This window comes from Marmota flaviventris, chromosome 11 (genome assembly GCF_047511675.1).
Source record: "Marmota flaviventris isolate mMarFla1 chromosome 11, mMarFla1.hap1, whole genome shotgun sequence".
Lineage (NCBI taxonomy): Eukaryota > Metazoa > Chordata > Mammalia > Rodentia > Sciuridae > Marmota > Marmota flaviventris.
Genome location: NC_092508.1, coordinates 119,320,860 through 119,342,672, shown reverse-complemented (window position 1 = coordinate 119,342,672; position 21,813 = coordinate 119,320,860). Strand labels below are relative to the sequence as shown.

The 21,813-nt window shown below is 36.1% G+C and overlaps 1 long non-coding RNA gene across 2 annotated transcripts; it reads left to right on the top strand.

Moving 5' to 3' along the window:
* Positions 1-11,827: 11,827 nt before the first annotated feature.
* LOC114082458 (uncharacterized) lies at positions 11,828-21,605 on the top strand. 2 transcript variants are annotated; one of them, XR_011709148.1, is made up of 3 exons: positions 11,828-11,967; positions 16,504-16,646; positions 21,454-21,605. It is a non-coding gene; the product is annotated as an uncharacterized lncRNA (long non-coding RNA). The 2 variants fall into 2 exon arrangements; XR_011709147.1 differs by lacking the exon at positions 16,504-16,646.
* Positions 21,606-21,813: the final 208 nt, after the last annotated feature.

Here is a 21,813-nt window from a genome sequence, read left to right as displayed (position 1 = left end):
TAGTTCTCACTGAACCCCATTGCTATATGAGCACACTGAAAGCCTTCCTGCTGTTGCTTTGTTGCTGCAAAACAACAAAGAGAAGGGGTCCAGTAGGCTGGGTATAGGTATTGGCTGGGAGTACAAATTCTTCACATTCAACTAGGTATTAAAGGATAAATTGAAGTATGCTAAAGAGCAAAGGAAAGGACATTCTAGGTAAGAACACCATTTGTGATCTCACAAAGAAATTTGTGTCCTCTCAGAATCACACAACCACAGTATGCCAGGGGCTTTTCTCATCATGTCATTCAATATCTCCAAACCTTTCAAAAATAGTGCCATACTTTGGGAAACTTATTTCATTGTTCCACAAAAATGCTAAAGGCTTCTATAAAGAATTCAAAATATACAGCAGAATACTGCAAAACTGGGCAAGGGGTGGAAATCTTGCCAAAACCCAGTGCCCCAAACACCAGAATTAACATTAGGCAGTATCATTTCCCAGGACTTTTTAGTCACATAGATTGGAGGGTGAATTAAAAAAACAAGGATGGGTAGAAAGAAAGAAAATAATTTGATTAAAATGAGGTTAAATGTGGGCTGGGTTTGTGGCTCAGTGGGAAAGTGCTTGCCTAGTGCACACGAGGTGCTGGGTTATATCAACACCACATAAAAACAAAAAAATAATGGTTAAAATTATAAAAAGTTATTAAATATGAAAAAAACAGCATTTTCACTTGAATTTATGGAAAGAAAAAAACAAAATCAGTAAAAGAGAAGTAGCTGCTAACATGACATATTTATTTTGTGATAAAAATGCTTGTTTGATATAAGAATACCCCAATATTGTGATTAACAATGTGTCTCAAAAGCTAAAAAATATCATTAAAAAATCTGAGGATGAGGCTCAGTGGTTATGTTTCCCTAGTTTCAAACACTTGTACAAAAAAATAAAAGAAATAAAAAAGGAAAAAATGTGGTTCCTTTTCCTTATGTTACATATTACAATTTTAGCATTCATTTTTACCTGTTGTGGAGGCTGTGAAACATCAGTCTCTCACACATACGTCTTTGCCCACATCTGACATTTTGCTCTCAGCCTATTGTTTTATGTCAAGGTCTATACTTTACCTGCCACCTCACTTTAATTGGAAATCTTTTAAAATCCTAGGTTTCTCTGGAGGCAGGGTTCATCTTCAGTCCTTGGACCCAGGCTTCTTCCTTCTGTGTTCATTTAGATTCAAGTCTTTTTTGGAGACGACCCACTTCAAAATTGGGAACACTATGGCTTGCTTAAAATCACTTTCCCAATGTCCCATCAGTGCAGGAATTGAGATTGGGACCAGTGTTAGTCTGTTGTGGAACAGTTCTCAGGAGAGCCATGGGAGTCCTGGGATTTTGGACTTGAGTGTTGGCAACAAGAGGAAATATACTCACTCTCTGTGAACATTCTGGGACAGATGAGGGATCCTGGAGATGACTCAGGACTAACTCTGTCCCAAGGGCTCAGATTAGGTACTGTAGAGGTTTTGTGTTGTACTTCCACTCCATCCCCAGAGACCTGAAAAAGAATTGGTGACAAAGATGGCTGGTTCTTTTGACCAGCATTGTTCCTGAACCTGAGGACAATGAACAGAAAGTAGAACAAGGAGAAAAATCAATGCATCAGTCTTTCCACTGCTAGAAAAATGTACCCATCAAATACTGAAAAAGATTTCCTTTTACTTGAAAATCAAAAAGCCCAGTGGTTGGCAGTCTGGGCTGCTATGGCTATCCAGCTATGCCATCATGCCTCAGAACCCTTTCTGTTTTTCATTCTGCAATCCATTCAATACAGCAATCAGGGGAAAGGGAAGAAGGAAAAAAAACAAAGATCTAAGAGGCCCAGTGGCTTCCACTGATATCTCATTGGCCAGCACAGAATCATAGAGACCCCTACCTGCAAATAATATTGGAGAATACAGTTTGTTTTTCATTTTTAGTTTGAGTTTGGTTCTGTTTTTTGGTTGTGGGAACTGAATCTAGGATTTCTTAAGCACTGAACAACCATCCCCAACCCTTTTTATAGTTTATAGACAGTGTCTCTCTAAGATTTTTAGGGCCTCACTACATTGCTGAAGCTGACATTAGACTTTTGGGCCTCCTGCCTCAGCCTCTATAGTCACTGGGATTATAGGCATGTGCCACCAGGCCTGCCTGGCTTTTTTTTTACATGCTGGAGTTGGATCCTCTTACATGTGATTTGAGTTACCTCCCTGGCTGGGTGAGAGGCGCTTAAACACAGCCTGTGTTAAAAAGCCTTCCCCACCCTTTCCCATGTCCGAGGGCTTGTCCATGCAGAGGTGTGCCTGGCCACTGACCTGAAGACCCAATTGCCAGCGCTGACCTTGAGATGCTGACCCCCTTATCCTTCATTGGCTGGGATTTTCCCTTGAATTTTTTTGTTGCCCAATAAAAGCTCACTCCCTGGCATGCTCTCCCTCTCTCCCTAGTCTCTTCTGTAAACCTCACCAACAGATTAGGTGGCTGGAGGCTGGAGCTAGGAGAAGCCATCTCAGAGCTGCATTAAAGGTATGAGAGTCTGTCTCTTTAATTTAAAACTCTAGCAATTTCTTATGCACTGAATCTTCTTTCATGAAGCTCACGCTGGTCGTGTCGCAGAGGAACCCAGAGCCAGGCACATGGGAAACACTCGTTTTACTACTGAACTGTACTTTCAGTCCCAAAACCTGTCATTTTGAACTATTAGAAACCCATTTTATAAAATATAACGTCCCAGTGGAATGAATTAGGGATACCTTCACCTGGACCTTAACAAACAGTTGTGCTCGGGTGGCTTAGTGTAGGCCCAGTGCATAGTCACACAGTGGCATGAAAGGATGGGCATCAAGTGAGGAATATGTCCTCATGGGCTGTTAAAGGAAAACTGCTGGATAGGTGGTCAGGCTGAGATATTGTTCTTTCACATGTGTCAGGATGGGCATCCCAGGTGGAGAAGGGGTACAGGGTGAGTGCATTTGGGTGATTACCCACTGAGATACACCTCCAGTTTTTTAAAATATTTTTTTCTTTGTTGATAGATTTTTATTTTGTTTATTTATATGTGGTTCTGAGAATCAAACCCAGTGCCTCACACATGCCATGCAATTCAATTGTATTACCACGGAACCACAGACCCACTCATCCCCAGCACTTTTTATTTATTTATTTATTTTATTTGACCCTTCTGAGATTGAACTCTTGGATAATCCACCACTGAGCAACATCACCAGCCTCATTTTGTATTTTATTTAGAGTCTCACTAATTTCCTTAGTTCATCACCATTTTTGAGGCTGACTATGAACTCATAATCCTTCTGCCTCTGCCTTCTGTGTCACTGGGATTACAGGTGTGTGCCACTGAGTCTGGGTCCTCTTTTCTTTCTTGTTTTTTTTTTTTTTTTTTTTTTTTTTAAATTATTTTGATACAGGATTAAATTGTTTCTCAGGACCTCACCAAGTTAATGAGGCTGGCTTTGAACTCTCAATACTCCTGCCTCAGCCTCCACATTCACTGGAATGACATGCCTGTGCTACTGAGCCAGCTCTAATACAAATTTTAAAGTTATTTATTCCATGGAAATATAGATCTATTTAAATTCACAATACAAAAACTTACATATAATATATACACTTATTATAAATAAATTTATAAGAATTAGCATATGCCATTTTTATAAAAATAAATGTCACAAAACTTACTCTCATTGACCAAATGTGACCCATAAAATCTTGAAAACATATGGATATTTGATTTATATATTTTTATTCTTTTTCCAAATTTATTATTAGAGACAAGTTCAAAACACTGAATGAGTGAATGCAGAGAATTATGCCAATTTCCCAAATTATTTATTGAGGATAATATTTTATTTTTCCTAGTAAAGACATTTATTTTCCCACAAATACTGCATGTGACATTTATGTGTTGAAGCTGAAAAGTTGATTACACAGAAACTGAAAACAGAAATGCTAACCAGATTTATGATAAGAATGAGAAAGAGACTGATTTTGTGTAAGAAGTGTCAAAAAAAGTTAAGACCAGAAAGTAAGTCTTAGGTTTTAAAGCACAATAAGGTGATTATGTTCTATAATAACTTCTTAAACAAAACAAAATAGCAAGAAATTTGCAGGTTTTAAACAAAGAATAATTTTAATCAGAAGAAAATTACCCTGATCTGATAATGACACACTATATACACATGTTGAGTTACAATACTGGGTCTCATATCCAAGTATAAATAGTAGATTCCAGTTAAAAATTAAAATAAACAGAAATCAACACTTTGATGTCTTAACCAAATATCTACATTACCTCAGATTTTAAAATGGTATCCTATGTTCATAAATGTTTCACTATTTTGGTTTCTCTTATTGTTATGTTTTTTATATCTAAAAGGTCTAAAGAGTCATGAAACAATGTAGCCTCATCCACATGGTTTTCTGATGACTGCTATTTTTTTTCAAACCTTGGTAACACTTTATTTTATTATTTTATTTTTTATGTGGTGTTGAGGATTGAACACAGTTTCTCACATGTGCTAGGCAAAAACTATACTACTGAGCCACAATCTTAGCCCTGATGACTGGTGTTTTTAAATATGTGGCTTGAAACAATTTAAAACACATACCTACTATTTCAGACACTTGACTTAAAACACAACATGCCTTTTATAGAAAATATTCCATCAGATTAACATCAAATTTTCTGTATCAATTTTATGTATAGTTTCTTTACTGAAGAAACACATTCTGCTTCCTTCAAGCAGATGAATATTGGGATTTTATGGAAGTTTATCTTTTACGCTTGGGTCAAATTCTTGATCTTTAATTAAAAACCTTACAATGGAATGACTTTGAGTCTATCTAAACTGTGACTTGAAATACCACCTTTATTCCAGATGACTGAGGAGAAGACAATAATAAAATATTTCTACTGATATTCAATAGCTGGAATTTGGTCACTTAAGATATTTTTTCTAGTCATGATAATAACATATATGCAAGGTGGATAGCTACATTGGGGATTCAAAGACAGGCCTAAAATACTGCCAACGAGATTTCTACACCTATTGCTAGAATATTTTAACTTTATGAAAACAATTTGAAGCAAAAACATATGTAGCCATTATTAAAATAAAAGATTTACATCTATTAAATCACATATATGAGGAACTGCATAATTAAAACAATGGCCAGCATTTCTACTGAGGACTTTTTATTTCAGAAACACATCCATATGTGTTCTTCTTTCATACACAAAACCTCTAGAATATATGTAATATGACTCCGTATATGTCATACAAGATGATCAGATTTAGCATCAAGGTAACACTTTAACTCAATAAAAACTTATAAATACAAATAAAAATATCACCTTAGAGGACATGCTTCTCTGTGTCATCTTAGATGATATATTAAAGGCATTAGGTCGGGTAGTAAATGGTCAAAAGACAGCACTAAAAAAATACATTGGTGTGCACACCTACTACATTGAGATTCATTTTTTCAGATGGTTGCAATTCTTTACTTTTGTGCAATCCTTCCATTTCAATTCACTGAAAATTGTAGAGTTTTCAATATGTTCCTACTGCTTAATCAAAAAGAGAAAAATGAAATCAAAGTAACATACTACCCCAGAAAACCTCAACATGAGATTATATCAAGAACTATTTTGATAATATATGGTAATTCTGAATCTATAACAAAGGTATGTATAGTGGGAACACAGTTGCCATTATATAATTCAGACATAATTTGGTAATAATATTGGAATGGCACCTGGAGGATATTAGAGGGACTTGATAACTGAAGTGAGAAAAATGTGTGTTGGGTGAATCCACATCTATCCCTAGTAATAGGATAGGTTTTACTCAATCCAGAAAACTGTGTTCTGTATGGTTCACTGAGGATATTGTGTTCTAACAACGTTTGCTTCTTTAATTTATATCCTCTGAAATGAGTCATTTTTTAATAGGGAAAAATGATTAATTTTAGTTTTCCATTTGTTCTAACTTTAATGAGTTCTAGTGATACAACTTAAATATGGAATGTCATCTAGAGATTTTAAAAATTACTTATTTGTATAAATATTATAAAAGAAGACATGAGTTTTTACCTTGATATTTTATAAACCTTTATTTTATTTTTATGTGGTGCTGAGGATAAAACTCAAGGCCTCACATATGCTAGGCAAGTGCTCCAACACTGAGCCATATACCCATCTGTAATTTAGCATTTTTTATTTATAAACTTGCTTTTGTAATATTATAAAATAAAATAGAACTACTATTGATATGAATTCTATAATTTGAGTAATTATAAGTTTTTTAAATTTTAGAAGGAAATGATATTCTATGTTAAAAACTTCATTTCATAGAGGGCAATATCACAATGCCATAAACTACTTATATTTATCATAAAGTCTTTGGATCCAATTTAACTCAAAAGATTAAAAATTTCCACACCCTGTACTCTTTAAGTTAGGAAATGACAAATGAGAGGATCATGATAAAAGGGCTTGGAAGCACACTGAATATTTTTGAAAATCAATGAATGTACTAGTAATTTCCCATTCCTGGATTAAAAATACACAGGAATATAATTTCCAAGTTTAGAGGAGGAAGAAAAGCAGGACTTGAATTTTACATAACTACCTCAATCAGAGGGACAGACTGCCCTCTAGGACTTCTTTCTTGGGTTTCCCAGTAATGACAGCTTGATATCTGTGAAGAAGCACCTCTCTGGCTTCCTATTTCTTTACTTTAAGATTAAACAGATCTTAACTTTAAGAAAAATATAAATTTATTGATCATCAACAATGGGAAAACTCTAAGGCTGGACTCTGGGATGAGGAGTTCTTTAAGCCACTTTGCATTTTCTAGCTTGCATGGTAATTGCTCTCTAATTTAGAACTGTATGATTACCAAGAGTTTCTAAAAATATATTCTATAATTAGAAAGAGGCATATAACTCATATAAGCATATATTACATTAATACATCTGAATAAATGAAGCACATGAGATCACAAAACAAAAACATAGACCTAAAACTCCTCACACATATATAATAATGCTACAATTACAAAGCAAAATAACTGTCTTTTAGGTACAAAGCATGTGTTTTCAAAGTCCTGTAGCTAATATATATATATATATATATACATACCTTCTTTACTCCAAATTTATTGCTGTGCATGCATTATCATAATTATTTGTTTGAAGGATCATGTGTTGATATAGTGTTTCATTTCAAAAAATTCTCTTAAAAGAACTAAGAAATTTTCTTGTAACATCCATCACTAATGCATTAGTACCATAGTTATATGGTGAATTTTGAGCCTATAGGAGAAGTTTACTTAAAATTTAAAAATTCTGTGTCACTGAAAAGGTAGGAGATATATTATATTAAAGCTGACCTTATTGTCTAGGAAATAGAAAGCTGTCAAAGAAAATATATCCAGGTATTTGGTCATTTTTGAGGTACTGATCTGTGCATAATAAGTAAAATTTAATTGTATTTGCAGATTTATGGAACTGTGCTTCAGAATAAATGTGCCTTGAGAAATAATATTAGTGTATTTAACTTCTACATCTATGTCTAGAAAATTTACATAATATCATAAAAATTACATGATTTGTGTAGAAATGCTATTCACTGTATATTATTTTGAGGAGATTCATGGATTTGGTATTTTTGCTTCAAATATGTTTTGTCAAAAATAAACAGAACTTGGTTATAAAGCTTTTTGTTTTATATTATATCATCAATTTATGGTGACATAATTATTCTCTTTCAAACACAACTATATATAAAAAATAGTGTTTCTTTTTCTTGTTGTCATGTTATCTTCCAAAATTCTTATCCTTTGTTAAAAACAATGAAATTTTGTAGTGCAGAATTACATCCTAATGAAGCCTATTTTATTTCCTCCAATTTTAATCATGGATCTAAATTCATATTAAAATGTATTGAACATTTTTGATTGTGTATTATAAGCCCATAAACTAAGCTAACCATTTTATTTAGAGATCTGGATCTTCAAATATACAAGTCTGGGGCTGGGGATGTGGCTCAAGCGATAGCGCGCTGGCCTGGCATGTGTGTGGCCCAGGTTCGATCCTCAGCACCACATACAAAGATGTTATGTCCGCCAATAACTAAAAAATAAATATTAAAAATTCTCTCTCTCTCTCTCTCTCTCTCTCTCTCTCTCTCCTCTCTCTTTAAAAAAATATATACAAGTCTATTTTACTGACAATAAATTAAAGTAACAGTAAAAGAGAAGCATAAAATGAGATAAACATCCACAATGAAAAGTGGAGGTAATCTCCAGTGACAAAAGACTTCCAAGAACTTCTGGAAAACAGAAGTAGATGAAGTATGCATTTGAGTTTTAATTAGGGCTTCCCAGGAGGTGGATTAAGACCATGACTAGGCATCTTGGAAGTCCATAAATTAGTGTGCTTCAGATCATCACAATGGAAATAAAGGGAAGAAAGCATATTTGGGCACACAGAATCTGGGTTTGCAGTCTAATCTCAAAGGAGGCTTCTGCTTACTCAAAGTGAAATTATGGATCAGTATTGCCCTCTTATATATTTCCTATTTGAGACATGGAGTGTGATTTACATGAGTCTCAAACAATCTTGAATTTAGGAAGCCTTAAATGGTAATAGCCAGAAAAATGATCTTCTACTAATGAAAATATTTTGAAAAGACCACTTTCAGCAATTATTTGGGAAATGAATCCTTCAGTCCTAATGGTGCCATAAAGCATAGTTCCCTATAGTGACACCACAAAAATCTCATTTTTCAGTCTAAGTTCTTTACTTAGTTTATGGTACTGGTGAGACTCTATTCCTGAAGAAAACTTATAAGAATGGAAAACAGTGCAACTAACTACAGTTTTGACAGCTGTGTAGACTGAATGTCAAATTAATAGTCATCTTGTGTCTCTTCTGCTGTTCATTTTAGATCCACTAAACATACTTCCTTTGGTCTCTATACTCATCCCCAAATCATTTGAGGCTCCTTACTATAATTTTCTCAAGATACAACTCCTGCACTGATACTTTTACAATTTCTGTATGGAAAGTGAATACTAAAAAGTAGAGAATTGGATCATCTGTTTTCAAATTGAATCATCTGATTTTTATCTTCAAATGTACAATAGACTTTTATATTTGGATACAGTGGATACCACGGTCATAGACCAATAGTAATATTTTTATCTTTGTTAAGTGTGGTCTGATTCAATTTTAGGCATGATGTATTGGCACTTTATTAGTGGTACTTGCTTAGCATTGCAACATGGAATCAATGTCCTTCTGGTGAGGAGAGTGAATTCACCTAGCTAGGGTTGTAATTTCTCCTCTTGCTTTCTGTTTTCTTAGTACATAGAATTTAGAGTCCTCAAGTGCAGTTTAAATTTTAGTTGGAATTTTGTTAGACATCCTGTTGGAAAAGTGTCCTCTTAAATGATTAGGATTTCTAAAAGTGGAGGATGCAGAGGCATGGCATAAGAAAATATAATTGCCAAGATCATTAGTAGGAGTGATGGTGAGTTAAGACTCTTAAAATTTGACACTCTGGTTCCTGGATCTATATAGTGTGTCTCTTGGTAGCACAAACTGATATAATGATGTGAAATTTAAGAAGTGTTAGCAACACCATCACCTGTTCCAGAATTCTACCAGGCCAGCAGCTTTTTGTTTCTTTTTTAGATGATAATACAGTGGATCCCATGGTCATAGACCAATAGTAATATCATTATTTTTGTTAAGTGTAGTCTGATTCAATTTTAGGCATGATGTATTGACACTTTATTAGTGTTACTTGCTTAGCATTTATTGTCTGTAAAAGCAAAATTAAAAAAAAAAGTTTGGGTTTTTCTGGTTAAAATTATTTCTGCATTAAAAGATGTCCACTTTTTAATTTATTATGAGAGAATGATGAAAAGAATGATGCTGTAACAAGAACCTAGAGATAGACCTCTCCTCCTAGCTGGCTAGATATTTGGAAGAAGAATTTGATAGATAAAATACGGTGACTGGAAACCACTATGGTACTCAGTCCTCATGCATCCTGTGCAGCATCAGAGGCTGGATAAAAACAACTGTCCAAGTCAAGTTGTCAACTTGTTTGTCTTGTACAATGTTCATGATGTATGTGCTTTGGTATGTGATAGCATGAAATCTTATGATATTTACACTGCATTGTCTCTCTCAGAGATCCATCCTTATTACTGTACCCCCCAAATTTTATAGTCTTCATAAGTTTCTTCTAAACCCTTGACCAAGTCTTGATTTCTTCCTATTATTTTATGTACCTTGTTATGTACCTTCTTACCTGAGGTAACTTCTTTTTCCACGTGAAATTAAGGATGAAGTGTGCTGCCAAGTATTCTGCTCTTTAGAAAGAGTTTTTTTCATTTTTTTATTTTTCAAGGGTAATCCTGAAAGATACTGTACAATGGTGTTATTTTATTTCACTTTACTTCTAAATGAAGATAACTCATATTTATTTCTAGTAATATTTTAATAGAGGTTGGCCAATTTCCTCTTCTATCTGATTCACAAAAGGGACCTTTTCCCAAAGAAGGAAATGAATATGTATTGTATCACACCTTTGCTCTGAAGTTGATTGGGGTTTTCTGAAAAAGAGTGTAACTTCAGAGACTATCTTCTTGGTTAATTATTTGCTTAGTTATTGGTCACTCTGTGACCTCAGGTGAAATGCCAAGGAAGATAGAGAGTAAAATATGTAGAATTTATCAATTGATTATACTTTTGTAACCAAAGTAAAGTTTGTGAAGTACTGTATGACTTCCATATCTCTCTGCCTTCCATTTAAAATCAAAACATAAAATTCATCTTTATTTTTTATGTATCACCAATAAGCTTCTAAAAATAAAAATTACACCTATTATTTTTCTAATCCTGTTCATGATTTCTCTATTTTCTTGATTATATGAACTTTTTATAACTGATACTAAGTTGATAATCTGTGTCATTTCCTGGTTTACAAACACTTATTGATTTTTGTCTCTTTTTAGTTATATTTGACCTCCAGTGACTAAGGGAAGTCTGCTCCTTAGTCAGACTTCCGGTCTGCTCCTCCCAGGCCTGCTTCAGCCTCTCAGCTTCCCAGACCCTCATGCAGTTGGTTGTAAATTCTTTCAGAAGTTGTTTTACTGTCTACTTTTCAGGATTAAAAATAAAAATCAAAACTTAGAAAAGATACTTTAGGGCTGGGGATATGGCTCAAGTAGTATCGTGCTTGCCTAGCATGCGTGAAGCACTGAGTTCCATTCTCAGCACCATGTAATTAGGCTTTTTAAAAATTTTTTAACATTTTTTTTAATGTGGGTCACCCACTAACACTTCATCAAAATAACAGTTTCTTTGCTGAGTTCAGGTGACCAAGGAATAGCCACACCCTTGTGACAGGAGTAAACATCAAGGATGAATAAACAACATGAATCAGCAAAAGGACTTGTTTTGGACTTGTTTTGGACTTTGCAGTGACTAAGTGATTTTTTAGTTGTAAACATGTTTTGGTTATAGGATGACTAGATAGTATGCCCATGTTAGATAAGTTGATGATGTAACTAGGTAGTGTGCTTATGTTAGATAAGTTAGACATAAACAAGTTTGTTGTAAACATATAGAGTATATAAGCGCGAGGGAAACTCCATGTATTTGCTCACAACTAACTCTCGTCGCCTGAGAGTAAGATCGTGCAGTTGTGTGCCAGCCACCTCGTGTATTGCTTTGTGTGGTGTGCGAATAAACCAGCATTTCGTGCTTGGTGTTCGCGTACGTCGCGGTCCGGGGTCCAGTGCAGATATCCGGAAGGGAACTCCTGGTAACCAGACAAGGCTGAGAAGCTGCTCGTGACAGTTGGCGTAGTCGGCAGGATACGGAAGAAGAGCTCCGGAGCAGGTAAATATAACCCACATGGCAATGCACAATTTCTTCTACTGAAAACCTAGAATGACCGTGATCGTCCGGCGTCTAGGCTGAAGGTGGAATGAAAGGGGAGTGCCCCCACCAAAATCCTTAGGAGGACGGTGGTCCCTGTGCATGGGGTGGCTTAAGGAAAGGATAGAAAATTGGGCACTATATAGCTGGCATCAGGGAATAAGTCAGATACCTTATAAGATAGAAACAAACGGGTTTATTGCTTGGAAAATTCATATAGCTAAACTGAGGATCCTCTTAAAAATAGCAACATGGGCTTCAAGGAAGTAATAAAAAGATTTAGGCAGAAATGTAGAATAGGAGAACTAAAGCTCGAGCAAAAGGAATTAAAATCTCAATCGCCATGGCGAGGTATTGAAAGAATTGTTCAGGCAAAGATGCCTGAGTTCCAGAAAGGAACCACAGTTGAGGTAACATTAAGCAATCCTCAGACCGTCAAGCCCATAATGGAACGGGCTGACAAGAAAGAAATCCCGGGAATACTATGTAAAATTATAGATGATATAGATGATGACAGGCTAAGAGGCAAAAGGTTAGTAAAAGAAGCCCTTAAAAATGGAAGTAATAACCCATTTTTGAAAGATATATTGAACCAACTGGAAGCTCCTGATAAGGCCAGCATGCCAGTTTCAGTAATTAAAACATCCACACCCGGACGGGGACGCCCAGATGGGTTGGAACAAGTTATTGAAACTAGGGACTTAACTAGACCTGAAATGGTTCAGTTAAGGCAAGATTTTTCACAGAAAGGTCAAACCGACGGAGACTTTTTGTTTACAATTCATAGTAAGGGAGGCGAATCTATAAGACTCGCAGGCAAGGAGATGCAGGTGGTTAATATCCAGATAGACAATCCAAGTGTTGCGGACACTTTGGCAAAGATTATACAAGAGGAACCTGACAGGGTACGCACACTTTGGGATTGGATTGCAATAGCCTGGGCAGAGGCCATCCCACATATAGATTGGGGTGTCTTTGAGGGCCAGGTACAGTGGAAGAATCCCAGTGAAGGGATTAAGATAGTAAAGAAGTTAGCTATTTTTAGCAAAATTTATAATCAGTTTCAAGGATCCCCTTTAAGTGCTCACTTAACAGCCGCGCTTAGGAGAATAATTATAAAAGGAGCACCAGAACAGCATAGAATGATGTTGGCAACCATGCTAGCTGGAGCCAACACCCTATGGGATGTAGTTGAGTTCTTAAAGCAACATCGAGAATTACAACAAGAGCACAAAATGTCATTTCAAGCTGCAATGTCATTTCAAGCTAAAGCCCGAAACCCAGTCTGCTTTCCAACAAATGGTAACGGAAATATTAAATGCTACCAGACAAATGGGAACAGTCAATGTTTCCAGACAAAAAACTTCCGTTTGGGAGGCCCGCCTGGCCAGCGGAGCCTCCCAAGAAACAGAAATATGTTGGGAAATGGCAAAGACTGGAGAAAGGTGCGACCAGGACAAGCCTGGACACAAGGAAATGTTGCTGTAAACAACAGACAGATAGGAAGCAGAATGAAGTCACAAAGGCCGGTACCGCGAGGAAATCAGGTGCAGGGCCAAAGAAGAAGGTTTGGTTTAACAATGCCAAGGTTTGGAACACCCAGATGGCAAAACAGCCAGACACCCGGCCGTTCATACAATTAAAATTTATAGTTGATAATCAAGAATACACAGACTCCTTCCTGATAGATACGGGAAGCGAGGTAACAATAGTCAGAGATGATTTTGTAAATAATAAACCAGCTAAGGAAAAAGTTATAGTACAAGGAGTATCTGGACATAGGGCAGAAATGAGAAAAGAATGGGTAACATTTAAAATATATGATTTGGATTATACAATACAAGTATTGGTAGGCAAAGTTCCACATGGAGTATTAGGAATTCAGGAACTCAGGTTATTATATGGTGAATGGTTACCTTTGAAGAGATTGAAGTGTTTTGAAACAAAAATTTTAAGTCAAGTAAAGATTGATCCAGTAAGATTGCCCCATACTCCACCAGTGTTTACTAAACAGTATCCTATTAAAGGAGGACATGAAGAGATTAGCGCCACAATAAAGGAAATGTTGGAAAAAGATATAATAGAAAAGGCATCATCATTTAAATATAACAGTCCAGTATGGCCTGTTATGAAACCTAATGGCAAGTGGAGATTGACGGTAGATTATAGGAATATAAATAAAGTAACCCCCTCTATGCCAGGTACTCTTCCAGATGTAGAGTCTATTTATGCTCAAATTAGGAATTTTTCACCTACTTGTTTTTGTGCTATAGATTTGAGTGATATGTTTTTCGCTATCCCATTAGATATTAAGAGTAGAGAATTGACTACATTCACTTGGGAATCAGTACAATATAGGTTTAAGAGGTTACCACAAGGATATAAAAACAGCCCAATTATAGCACATGTAACTTTACAAGAAACGTTAAAGGACTTTCAAGATAAAGGAACTACTAAGTTATGGTCATATGTAGATGATATATTAATTGCTGGGAAAGATATGACCGAGTTAAATAAGGTAAAGGACGAGGTAGTTACATTATTGAAGTCAAAAGGATGGTCCATCAATCCTGATAAAATTCAGGGTCCAGCCACGTCAGTTAAGTATCTGGGGGTGGTGTGGACTACAGAAGGACCTAAGGTTCCGGATGCAGTGATAAATAAGATTCTGGCTTTACAGTCGCCAAAAACCAAGACAGAGGCTCAGCAGGTGATGGGCATTTTGGGATATTGGAGATTACATATTCCATATTTGCAAATGATTCTGGCTCCAATACACAGGGTATGCAGGAAAGCTGCGGACTTTGTATGGGGACCGGAACAGAAAAAGTCATTAGAATTAGCTAAGGAATATATTCAGACATATACCCAATTGTATGTACCTCAACCTGGTGAAGAAATCATAATTGATATAATATATGCCAATGACTTTGGAAATTGGGGCATATATACTAAAAGTAATAGTCAGACTAAACCAGTTGGGTTTTACTCCAAAAGATTTCCTTTTTCCGAAAACAAGTACTCTTTCTTTGAAAAAACAGTGTGGACAGCTTATACGGCGGTACAGAGTCTAGGTTTTGTTTTAACTAATAGAATAGTTACATTAAGAACTCAGATACCAATTTTGGATTGGGTACGAACTAAGGAGGAAGACTTTAGAGGTTTACCCATGGAACAAAAAGTGTTGAAATGGAAATGGTATTTGTTAACTATAATTAATGATGCAACAGTGTCAGGGAATAATAAGACATTAAGGTTATCAGAATTAGTTTTTGCTCAGCCTATGGTAGAAGTACCGGTAGAGGTTAAACAACCAAAGACACAACCTATTGGAAAATGGGGGGCAGTTGCTTCTCATAAAAATGCATGGTTCACAGATGGATCAAGTAAAGTAGTAGGAAATATCACTAAATGGAAAGCTGTGGCATATCGACCAAGTGATAAAAAGATCTTAGTGAAGGAAGGCTCGGATGCCTCAGCACAGTTAGCAGAACTCTGTGCAGTAAAATTGGCCGTTGAACAATCTATCCATGAAAAGAAAAAGTATATACACGTTTTTTCGGACTCATGGGCAGTTTGTAATGGTATTGCCATATGGTCTGCAAAATGGAAGGAATCTGATTATAAAATTAATGGAAAAGATGTATGGGGAATACATATTTGGAAATTTCTTGCGGAGGCACCTATACATGTAAAGATAGCGCACGTTGATGCTCACACAGGACGTACAGATGAAATATCTAAATTTAATAATGTGGCAGACAAATTGAGTAAATTTGACTCCGAAGGGCTAAAATTGGTGAATAAGGCCCCTTGGAATATATCAGATAGAACAGATACAAAGATTCGGTTGAAACGTGACCCAAATTGGCATATAAAACTTCCTGAATTGAATGCTGATATTTCGGATGATGAGATCCGACAATTGCATAAGGAATTAGGACATATTGGAACACATGGAATGTTCCAGTGGTTTCAAGGAAGAAATATAAAAGTCACCTGGGGAGCATGCAAGCATGCGATATCTGGATGTGAATTATGCGCATCCTCGGTACAACGTTTCCGGAGGGATCCACCCCATAATAGGCCGTCACCAAGAGGATTTAATGAAAAGGTACAAATTGATTATATTGGTCCTTTGCAGAATGGAAAATATGTGTGTACTATGGTAGATTGTAGTACCGGATTGGGACATGCATGTGCAAGTAGACATGCAGATCAAAGCTCTACTATGAAAACTATTTGGAGCTGGTGTGCAGCATATGGATGTCCTTGGAATGTGACTTCTGATCAGGGTTCTCATTTTACTGGTAGAAATGTTCAGAAATTAGCTGACGTTTTAGGAATTAATTGGGATTTTCATTTGGCCTATAATCCACAAGCAGCAGGAAATATTGAAAGGTTCAATGGATTATTAAAGACTAAATTGTGGCAGATAGGACAAGATGTGCCATTTGACAAGGCAATACTGATTGCAGTTTTTGAACTTAATTCTAGGCAAAGACTGCACAGGAGATCACCCTTTGAGGAAACATTCCAAAAGGACATCGATGTGCAGGCAGACGGGGACCCAAACCCAGATAATATAAGACCATATAAGGTGTGGATACGTAACAGAAAAGATAACTCTGTGATTAAAGGTGAGATTGTATCACACGGACAAGGAAATACCCTATGGGTATCAACTGGAAAAGGGGACCTCAGATTAGTAAAAATCCAAGATGTTGTTACTAGGTAAACGTTTGTGTGTTTGGTTTAACATATGCTTTATTATCCTGATTGTATATTCTTGCTTGTTTTTGGGTGGATATTTTTATTGTAACGAATGGCAGACAGCTCTTTTGAATGGTTCTACTTGTTTTAATCATTCACACATTCACAACGACCAAACGTATCATAAATTGTTGGTACGGGATTTGCTACCCTGTTATGTACTTAATTATACACTATGTTTCTGGTAATGGCACCTAGGACTTTGTTACTTTTGCTATTTTTGCTACTTTTGATAGCCCTGCAGTTCTATTCAGTAATGGGAAATCAAACTACAACTCCCACTACTTTTACTACTACAACTCCATATTATTTTGGTATCAGGAACATTAACCTGACCAAGTATTCTTACAAAGATTGGATCTTTAATTATATTAATTTCACTCATTCACTTCAAGAGTGTAATAATTCTTGTGCAGTAATACCACAATATTGGAGAAGTAACAAATTCCTACAAAATTTTACTGCTATTAGATACCTGTTTTATCATAATTATGCATTTTGCCACCATTATAACAAACACTCCGCACCTAAGGAGTGTGACCATTTTTGGGACATCAATACAGTTGGGGTATATAGCCCAATGTTTAGATCTAGTGCAGATGGAGGAACTTCTAATAAATATGAAACTAACCCCCTCCGATGTCATCTTGTACCTGGGATTATGGATATGTGGTCTTATAAGCCACATTTTGTGTATTATTATAGGAAACTTGGAGGCAAACCTTTAGTTAAGTGCTATAATGCTACAGCAGCAGTGCTTAATAATCCAAACCTTACTGTATATACTTTTGAGGAATCTACAGAAGAGAATGACTTTACATGTATAAAAGCAGCAGAAAAGGATGTTGCATCACTGCCTTTTCAGGTTTGGGTGTCCAACAAACAGAATGATTATAATTTATTCGATTATGAATATGAAGAATATGACTATTCTTCATATGATGATGGAGGAGAAGAAGGTTCTGGTGAAATTACAACTACAACCCCACGAACAACTACGTTGGGGATAAATTTGTTGCCATATAATGATTCTAAGGAAATGTTGGATGAGTGGAAAAGATTGCCTAGACATTTACAAGGAGCTAGACCGTTGCCTAGATGGCCGCAAGTTTTAGTTGAACCCTACGGGACATGGTGTCCAAAAGAGTTACAGCAGTATCTAGATTCCATGAGCACTAAACAAAGGAATATGTCTATATATATTGAAGATGTGCAAAGCAGAACTCATTTGAATTATACCCATTATGTATCTTGTGTAGCGGATTTTCCTAATTTACCTATATATGGAAAGTTCGAGATCCTACAGAATCCTGATAGATCCTTAGAAATACGGAACCAATCTTATCTCACTATAGATAATTGGTGGAAAGTCAATACCTTAGGTACCGCCACTTGGCGATCACCTGTTGTGTTGACCGACCCTTTACCACAGCCATTTACCCATAACTTGGTTAAACCAGTGGCCGCGCCTCCTAAATTACAGGATAAAATCGGGTATGTTTGTATCCGTAGCATTTTTGGAGATATGCTTAACCGAACACAGGGACAAGCATTTATTGGTAGAGTTTGCTTCCCTGTTGATTCAACCTTCCTTAAGTAGTGCCAATATAGATATTATTATAAAATTGGTAATTATTCATCTGTAACTTATAAGATTCACACACAGGCCTGTAGGCTGGGTCCAGCTTACAGGACGACTGGGGTATTACATCCTGAATTTGGAATGTTTAATCACTCTGGATGGCTATTATTTGAAAACAAAACAAGGAGGTATGTTTTTAAAAATGCCAATAATGAATGGGACCTCGCAGAGATTGTGGATAGCCCGAAATTGGGACAGAGAGTGCATAGTCCAGGGTTACATGATTATAAATTCACCGTGGACAAATACATTGTTAACCAGACAGTGTGGAAAAACTACACACAATATTATAATATATTTAATTGGACATGGTGTTATAATTTTAGCAGACAAAATTGTGTACAGAATCCTCTTCATGCTGTATATTTGAATGCCTCTCATATGCATCTTGAGGTGAATAATACGTGGCATAGGTTTGATAATCAGTCCTGGCAACCTGTATTGGTTATCACACCCAAGGATATTTTGAATAAATACTTTTATAATGTCACATTTTTGCAAATAGATTATACTTATAATGGATCCAAAGGAGAGTCTTCAAAGTGGCCTTATTATAAATGCCAAGACTGTACCTTTAAGTTGTATGATGATTTCTTTGGGACTTTGATTCCCGTGTTTAATTTGAGTGATGACAAAATCAGAGCGAATGTCCATAATATGTCAATCCCGATGGGAGTTGATTCTAATTATGTGGACACTAAAAATGTTAGTTTAGCCATGGAAAGATCTACTTGCAGATGGTTTCCACATTCATGGCAATATGTGATTGGTATTCATAGGTCTATTATGCATAATGATTCCACGTACTATGATATCCCTCTTGATGTGAATATAACTGGAAACTTTTCCAAACACTATGAAGGTGGTAATGCTGTATTAGACAATCAGCAGAAACAAACGAGGACTTATACTTTACATCCAACAGTATACTCTCTTGAATTTGTACCACCAGATTTGGATGAAGTTACTTTAGTGAATTACAAAACAGACACTTACCTGGTAGATGCTGATGACTACTGGTCATTGAAGACCGGGTGCCCTAGAGCACAGCTCTGGGATACTATAATTAGATACCATGTGGATATAGCAGATAGAAAAACTCTGAAATGGTGGTTGACACAAGGAATGGATTTCTCTACTTGGTCTAGAAAAATATATCCAGGAAAATTACCTTATTACTGGTATATGTTATTACCAGGAAGTGACAATGAATGGAATCTTTATGATATTGTAACACATGATGTTTTACATAATAATACTGATGTGTTTGATGCACATGCAGGTAATCATATTATATATAGTACAAAGATGGATATGCAGAAATGCTACATGGAACCGACCTCTTTGAATCCTTGTTTAATCGATAGAGGAGGATTTAATGGAACCAAGGGATGGGTTACTGCCCATTTCCCAATAGCGGTCCTCTTCCCACGCAAGGAAAAGGACGGTAATTTTATGAAGACTTTAGAGGCTCCAGGATTTTTACCTTTATTACATCAGCCAGTTAGATTTTTGATACAACCACAAGTACAGCCAATTGTGTTACGATTGTCTGTTAGTGATTTGTTGAAAGGTGAAACTGTATGTCCTTCTTTTGAGTCTACTGTGTTGCCAGATTTGTTTTATTCAGTTCAAAGAAATGCAGCAGGACGGAGACCTTTGCAGTTCGCAGCGATTGGCGCTTTCCTGGCCGGAGCAGCTTTGGGGGCAGCGATCGCTGGAGCAATGACGGAGGAACTTCGAGTGGAAATTTCAGCTCCCCGAGGACTTCAGAATAAACAGAACTTTGTTATCTCACAATTATCTAAAAATCTGCACTCCGCATCCTTACTTATGGAAAGACTTTCTGCAGAACAGGAACTTTTGAAACATCATGTTGATTCACTAAGTAAGGTGATTGAGACTATGGATGCATCATGGAATGTACGTATGAAACAATTGGAGGCAACTCAGGAGTGTGAACATCTGCAAGCAATGATCACCGCGGGATTAGAAGAAATAAGACTGTTATTTAGAACTGGCATAGGCATGGAAACTGCATCAGCTATAACCATATTAGATCCTACAAAGGATTCTTGGTGTGAAACTGGTGTTTGCATGATTAATTTATGGCAAATGTCGACATCTAAGGTTGTAATAGGATATCCAACTAAGGCTATACCGAAGAAAATTGGTAAAGATTGGATAATACCGTTTGATAAGTTTTATTGGTTAAAATGGAACAATATGTCATATTATGTGCCTAGTGAAGCCACTTATGCTATAGGTAAAACAACTATTATAGCATATGATCTTTTCTCAGATGAACCTAGGACTTCTGGTATAACTATATCTATGCCTCAGGCTACTTTGTTAGATCTTGGGAATTTTAATATATTGTCTTGTTATCCTGAACCTTACATGGTTCGACGATGGCAAAACATTTCTTATAGTGATTCTTTAAGTCTGAATGCTGGTTGTCATGTACATACTAATGTCATGATGATGGAACATATGAATCTAACTGTTAAGAAACATCTATTTAGGTCTAAGAGTTTTACTGCTACGCAAAACTTACGAGTCCTGACTCAGGTGGTTTATATGTCTAATCATACTTTTGGGTTACATTCTTTTGTACCCCAGCCACCTCTGTCAGAAGAATATAAAAATATGATGAAAGCAACAGAGGCAGCCAAATCCGTTTATGCTTCATTAGGAAAGGAAATTGAGACAGTACATAATCAAACTACTGAACTTCTCCAAAGATTTTCAGGTGAAACTCATAAAGTTAAAATGTTAGTTGATTCTGGATACTTGATTCCGCGTGACTTTCAGTATACTTATGATTGTAGTTTTGTAGGTTTCTTTAGAAAATTAGTTCATGCAGATGTTAGTTGCATTATGAGATGGAACCCTTTCCATTGGCTTAAGGAAGGATTGCTATATGTATGTTGTTTTGTATTATTTGTATTATGCATTAAGATTTGTTTAAAGATTAATAAGTCTGCAGGAAAGAAAACTTACATTAAAATGGATAAACTTCAACATTACAGGGACCATGAAGCGAAAGGCACTAAGAAAATTAAATCCAAGAAGGAGAAGGACGAAAAGATCGAGGAATTATTCTGAACAGTTGCACTACGCAAATTGTCATCTTTGCATTGAATTTCATGTAAATACATGGTTTTCATATAGTGCATATACACTGTTTGGTCAGGAACGTTTTTCTTTTTTATGTAGATTAGTAACAATACGCAGTGGACCATGGTGTCCGCTGGATAAACATCTAGAGGGTATTGTACCTTCTTTATGTGTGTTTTTAAATCATGTCTGGAATTGTATTCCTAATATTAATTCGCACTGTGATGTTTATTGTAGACATAATATACATTTGTGTGTTAAGGCTTTATTTG